Below are 6,505 nucleotides of genomic sequence, written 5' to 3'. Positions count from 1 at the left end.
CCTCCACCGTTTAAAGAGGAACAGGAGGAGGGTTCGTACAAAGTCTTGAAAGTTTGGAAAATGCTTGATTTTTACTAACGTGTTTTCAAGGTATTGACGGACGGAAGAAAGTTTTTGTTATCACAGAAATTTCCCAAATGGTAGAGAGCGGGAAGATTTTATCCTTTGAGGAGCTTAGAAGAAGATATAAGTTGAGTACAAATCATTTTTTACAATATAACCAACTAAAATCAATCATCTTAAAGCTCCCCAAAGAATATTTGGACTATGATGTTGAGACGGATAAGAAATATAAGTCCTTCGCCGTAGGCAGAGTTACCGTCTCAGGCATGTATAAGACCTTGAATCACTCCTCCCAACATCTCAGCATTCAGACACAATCACAATGGGAACAAGATTTAGGGGTTTCACTTGCACCTATAGACTGGGAGAGAATCTGGAGGGACCCTGCAGCTGTATCCAAATCAGTCAGACTCAGAGTCATACAACTGAAAATCCTTCATAGAACATATTTTATCCCCTCTAGACTTTAAAAAAATAGATCCAAGCTCCTCTGCTCTTTGCTGGCATGGCTGTGGACAAGTGGGAACCTTGCTCCATATGTTGTGGGACTGCCCGGCAGTCAAGTCCTTTTGGACAGAGCTACTTCACATGACTGCAGAAAAAATAAATGTAAATATTCCCGCTTGTCCAGCAGTCTGCCTACTGGGGCATAGGACTGCACAGGCAAAGTCAAAACAAGATAGGAAAATTTTGGGCCTATCGTGTTTGGCTGCTAAAGGAATGATTTTGCTCAACTGGAAAATACGTAAACCAAACAGTTTTACAATAGAAACATGGTTAACTGAATTCCTAGGTCTTCTTAGTTTGGAACAAATCTCGGATATGAGCAGGGATACTCATAACGGGTCTGGAATAAATTGGGAGCACATTTTGAATTGTGTTTCAGTCTAAAATATCAAAATTTAATATAGACCAAGACTGTGCAGCCCTATCTCCTATATATATTTTTTGATCCTCCCCCCACGAACCTGTTGCCTTTGTTTTTTTCCCTCGTCCATGTCTAAAATATAGGTGCCCACTTTATAGATCAGGGATAATCAGGGAAAGGAATAATCAATGTACTGTATCCCCCCCCTCCCCTCCCCAAATGTTATGTGGTGATGTATGTCATTGTATTGTTCTGTAAGTTGGTATGTAGCGTAGAAATGTAGCGGTTTGTCATGTTTCTTGTTCACCTTTGTTGTTGTATTGTTCGTTTATTGGTTTTGTTTAATATGAAATAAAAAAATGTTAATTACAACAACAACAACAAAAGTTTTTGTACATTTTAAAGTTTCAACCAAAGTCTCTTGCACACCTGAGAAGTCTTGTGGCAGGTGCGTAGGTGGAGTAGAATCACTAAAGGTGATTTAATAGGTCACACCGACCTATTAAAGTTTTTTGCTGGCGTCGAGTTTACAGGGGCGGCTGTGGCTCAGGAGGTAGAGCGCGTCGTCCACCAACCAGAAGGTCGGTGGTTCGATCCCCGGCTCCTCCAGGCCGCATGTCGAAGTGTCCTTGGGCAAGACACTGAACCCCGAATTGCTCCCGATGGCTGTACCAGCACTCTGCGTGGCAGCTGGCCACCCTCGGTGTGTGAATGGGTGAATGTAGGCACATTGTAAAGCGCTTTGGATAAAAGCGCTATATAAATGCAGCCCATTTACATACAAAGTCAATGCAAACGAGCGATTGAGCGTATATTCGCCTGGGAGAAAAATCGCTGGGCGTCCGAGCGGCAGAGACAGAGCGATAGGGAGAAAATTCGCTCGTCGCTCGAGATGAAATATCCCAACTCGAGCGAAAATACGCTGGCATCAGTCGCTCGCCGCTCAACGCTGATTGGCTGCCGTGTGAGAGTGAGTCAAGGATCACACTGGCTTGGAACAAACCGCTGGTTTATTGTGTGGCAACAAACCACATTGATAGGCTGACAGCTGACATGAAGTGAAGTCTGTACTACCGGTATGGAGCTCGCATTAGGAGCACGCTGATAGGCTTTAGCTTGTAATCAATGATGGTGGCTCGTAGTGGACAAATATCATGACATTGCGTAACGTTATATCCCCCACATGTCCGTCATTTCGTGTGCCTGTTGACGAGCGATTTAAACAGAGCGACAGAGAGATTCCAAAGGGTTGACTTGAGCGACAGAGCGAAAAATAAATATCTCGGTGTGAACGCACCTTTAGAAAAAATAATGGACACCCGCACACTGTCTTCACTTGCTCAAAATTGGAAAATTTAATACACAACGTTTCGGTACGAGACCGAAACGTGTATTAAATTTTCGGCCGGGGATGATCGAACTCACAACCTCCCAGTCTCAGGGCGGACACTCAAACCACAAGGCCACTGAGCTGGATAGATGGCTGGATGCTCAATCTCTCTGTATGTGTGTATTTCAGGCGGTCCAGCAGCTGTCCAGCAGCTGTCAGTCTGTAAAGAAGAGCTTCCCCCTGCACGTCTGGACCAGGAGGATCCAGATCCCCCACACATTAAAGAGGAACAGGATGAACTCTGGACCAGTCAGGAGGGAGAGCAGCTTCAAAGGCCAGAGGAGGCTGATATCACCGACTTCCCATTCACTCTCTACACTGTCCCTGAGACTGAAGACACCGTCCCTAAGACTGAAGTCACTGTGCCTGGGCCTGAAGACAGTGATGGGTGGACACCGACCATAAAACGTCAGTCAGGTTTAAACTCACTCACACGTCGTAAGAAAAAGTTTTCTAGTTGCTCAGATTGTGGTAAAAGATTTGTCCACAAGGGAAATCTGCAGAAACACAGGAGAGTCCACGCTGGTGAGAATCTGAAACCAATGAAACCATTTAGTTGCTCAGACTGTCCTAAACTTTTTTGTCATATAGGGGGCTTGACGACACACATGAGAATTCATCATAGAGGAGAGTCTCATACAGGAGAGACATGTCATTGCTCAGTTTGCGGTGAGATGTTCAGCAACAGTGACTCGTTAGAAAAACATATAGGAGACTCTCATAGAGGAGAGTCTCATAGAGGAGAGTCTCATAGAGGAGAGACACCATGTCATTGCTCAGTTTGTGGCGATACGTTCAGCAACATTGACTCGTTAGAAAAACATATAGGAGAGTGTCATACAGGAGAGCCATGCGATTGCTCAGTTTGTGGCGAATGGTTCAGCAACATTGACTCATTAGAAAAACACAGAGAGTCTCATAGAGGAGAGTCTCATACAGGAGAGACATGTCATTGCTCAGTTTGTGGTGAAAAGTTCAGCGACAGTGACTCGTTAGGAAAACATATATGGGAGGCTCATACAGGAGAGACTCATACAGGAGAGACATGTCATTGCTCAGTTTGTGGTGAAAAGTTCAGCAACAGCGACTCATTAGAAAAACATTTTACCAGTAGAGAAGTTTTGTTGAAACACATCAGAGTCATTAACACATTGAGTGCCAAGGACGTCTGTGGACGTCCTAAAAAAAAGTAACGAGAAGTGCCAAGGACGTCTGTGGACGTCCCAATATCATAATTCATATTATTCCCTAATTCTGCTGTTTAAGGTCGTACCCAGCCAGTGAGCATGAATCCCTTCAAGGGATCACACGGCGCCACCTTAAAAATCTACACGGCAGCTGCGCCACCTTAAAACCTTGGCGCTCAGATCCTTTACTTTGTGCAGGAGAAAAGCTTCTGGCATACTCTTCGCGCACGCGCTGGAGGCGGGGCTCCGAGGAGGGCGCACGCACTCTGCGCAGGCCAAAACAGAACATACTCAGTGCTCAGCTCGCTCCTCCAGGCAGTCTGAATGAAATTGAATGTAACGTTCCCAATTCTATGTATTAAATTCTAAAAAACGACCCTCAACATTTGGGAAGGCTAAGCCACACAACTAGTTCGTTATAATCGAACATCATGCTTTGAAGGCGACTTTACGACGGTGAGGACTCAATCACAGCAGATATCCGCTGATAGCCTACCACGGAGATCTCACAGGCACAGGCAGCAAAACCCAATGCGCTGATAGAAAAATCTCCATGGACGCGCCGCGCTGCGCTCAGGCCTCGCCCCCCGACACGCCCCGTGCAATTACGTCATAATCGCCGCGCGCCCTATGCGCTTGGCTGGGCGCAAAGAGTATGCCAGAAGCTAAAGCCGTGATCAAAGAGAAACCGATGCGTGCTGCAGCCAGAGCCATATAGATTGCTCTGTCTGCAGCTGACAGTTGGCTGCGATCCGCGCCCACAACTGAGCTCCTCTGCCTCTGTCTATCTGTCTGCATATAGTTTCTCCACACGATTACCAGCCAGAAAGGCAGCACCCGACGCCAAACGGCCAAACCATTTCCTGCAGTCCCGTTTGGCATTTCCTTGTCGCGCTGGGATCCGCCCGGGAGCCGCCGTCAGCCGCCCGGCGCAAAAACGGAGAATCCGAAAATAGACTGGGTGCGTGTGGGGAGGAGTTTGCCGCTCAGGGGGGGAGAGGGGGGTGGGGCACGCAGGCTGCACAGAACTACACCACGTCACTACATCAGAAAATATTAGCTAGAGTCAGTGAATGTGCTTGAAATTAGACTAGCGTTAGTGTTAGACTAAAATGTGATATTGTAAGTTCTGATATTGTAAGTCGATTTGAATAAAAGCGTCTGCCAAATGCCGTAATGTAATGTCTAATAATAAAAAGAAGCAGGAGAAAAATAATAATAATAATAATCATGAGTGCAAAAAGTATTCATAAAAGTGACTTTATCTTGAAAAGTAAAAAAAGACAGCAGAAAACCCTTGAAAGTGCTCTTCTTTCAGAGGCTGTCATTTCATAATGGAACTGTCTAGAAACAAAATTTCTTCTTTGAAAGAAGCAGGAGTGTCCAATGTTTCATTAGAGTCCAGCCCTGTCCATATAGCCCTAATAGAAAAAATTCTATAGCTGTTTTCAACTGAATGGAAGTGAATCTGGCACAGGCTCCAGACAATTTTACTGAAGCGCTGTGGCACTCAATAGCCACTTTCACACATGAACTCCGGATCAGGTCAGGGTTGCCCCCCACTGAGCCTGCCCCGGATGATAGGTGAAGTGTACCCTTTCACACATGAGGCATGTTGCATTCACACATGAGTAGCACCTCCGCAGAGTTTGTAAAGTAGAGAAGGGGCGGGCGGCGGGGGTGGGGGAATTTGGGCATGACCACACAGTTGTGAAAACTAAAAATACATAATGGGCGATAACTGCCTAACGTTCACGGCATATAATCGTTTGCGCATAACGTTAGTAAGTAATTAATTAAACAACCCTACAACTCACGCCCAGATGCATCGATTTCCTCGAGTCGCAAGCAGTACAAACAAAACAGGTCTTTGCTATGTTCAGTCCTAAAATGCCTCAAACCTACTAGAATTATACAGAATACAGGAAGCTAGACGTTTTTACCTTCAAAATAAAATAAATGTTGTATTACTTAGTAACAAAAAATCAGAATGTCGACTCACTACGGGTTAAAATTGACTTTTCGAAGGGAGCAGATATTCTTCCAGTTTATCTCCGTTCTGTATCTTTCGAAACACACACAAAAAAACATTACACGTGCATTTACTTTATTTAATTGCCATTATTGCGAAGGTTATACCCGGAAGTTTTCGTTTTATACTGCCTGACTTGACGCTACTTGGAATTTGCGCGAACGCTGTGTAAACGTTAAATCAAAGACATGAACGCAACCAGATCCAGATACCCTACCTAGCGATGTCCAATACTGGGAAGCGGGACGACCCTCGCGTCCAAAAATGCTTATTAAATGTGTGTGCTGTGCGAAGCAGACATGAAATCAGATCAGAGCCATGAGCCTTTCAATCCAGCAATCCGCAACATGTTGGCTGTCGCACACGGAGCAGTTTTGAGCTTCATTTGAAAACCAAATGGCATGTGTTTTTTGCTCGCTCATTCACATCGACTATTTATATAATAATAATCTGTCACGATCGTCTCTGTCCTCATGCACTCACGAGCTCACGGAGCTCTGGGGGGGGGGGGGGGGGGGGGGGGGGACAATACGCTTCTGCGACTACGGCTGGGGGTACACTTCCCTCCGGCTAGGACGAGGCTCCGCGGGAGCGCGCATGAGCCGCATGCAGACATTCACATATGACAGCCATCCGTATGGCCTCTAGATAACTCCTGAATTCCAAACGTGTGAAAGCAGCTAATGTGTTAAGACAGAGAGAAACCCTGTAGCTGCTCATTTGTGGTAAAAGATTCAACCACAGACTACTAGACCCAGGGGCCTCATTTATAAAAAAAAACAGTGCGTAGAATTTCAACTTGAAATTTGCGTACGTTTCTCCAGTGGCCTCAGTTTGACGTCGTCACCCAGTTGTCGAGTGGCAAAGTCACATCTCCCAGAGAGGTCTTCTCGATCCCCGTTGCAGATGGCTCTGCTGCATGTTGCAGCAGAGCCATGTTGTGCTTGGGCACGTGTCTATTGCGT

Source organism: Poromitra crassiceps, assembly GCF_964638095.1.
Source record: "Poromitra crassiceps genome assembly, chromosome: 16".
Taxonomy (NCBI): Eukaryota; Metazoa; Chordata; class Actinopteri; order Beryciformes; family Melamphaidae; genus Poromitra; species Poromitra crassiceps.
This window is presented reverse-complemented; position numbering follows the sequence as displayed.